The sequence below is a fragment of the Carlito syrichta genome, unplaced genomic scaffold (genome assembly GCF_000164805.1).
Source record: "Carlito syrichta isolate Samal-C Ts95f unplaced genomic scaffold, Tarsius_syrichta-2.0.1 Scaffold135813, whole genome shotgun sequence".
In the NCBI taxonomy this organism is placed as follows: Eukaryota; Metazoa; Chordata; class Mammalia; order Primates; family Tarsiidae; genus Carlito; species Carlito syrichta.
Genome location: NW_007079909.1, coordinates 30,048 through 30,370, shown reverse-complemented (window position 1 = coordinate 30,370; position 323 = coordinate 30,048). Strand labels below are relative to the sequence as shown.

At 67.8% G+C, this 323-nt stretch overlaps 1 protein-coding gene across 1 annotated transcript in view; it reads left to right on the top strand.

Annotated features, from left to right (window-relative positions):
• The window catches only part of LOC103251004 (nuclear receptor corepressor 2-like), a gene marked incomplete at both ends in the record, with an annotated part of 64,044 nt that overhangs the window by 35,804 nt on the left and 27,917 nt on the right, over window positions 1-323 (top strand).

Here is a 323-nt window from a genome sequence, read left to right as displayed (position 1 = left end):
GCCCCCGTCCCCGCCACGTCTGGGCGACACCACAGCAGGCTGCCACCCTCACTGGCATATCCACCCAGAAGCTAGGAGCGAATATTGCCATCCTGCAGATGGGGAAACAGGCCCAGGCGTTAAACCGAGTTTGGGTGGCCCACGGCCAGTGTGGGGCAGACCAGGGGCCCAGATGAGCACACGGAGACCCCAGAACAGGCCTTTGGCCACGCACCCTCAGATCCAGGGTTGGGCGGCAACCAGGCCGTGGCGCTGGGCCCAAGGGAAGAGGGCAGTGGTGGAGGCCAGGGAGCGGCTGGAGGCTGCGGGGGGGGGCCGGGTAG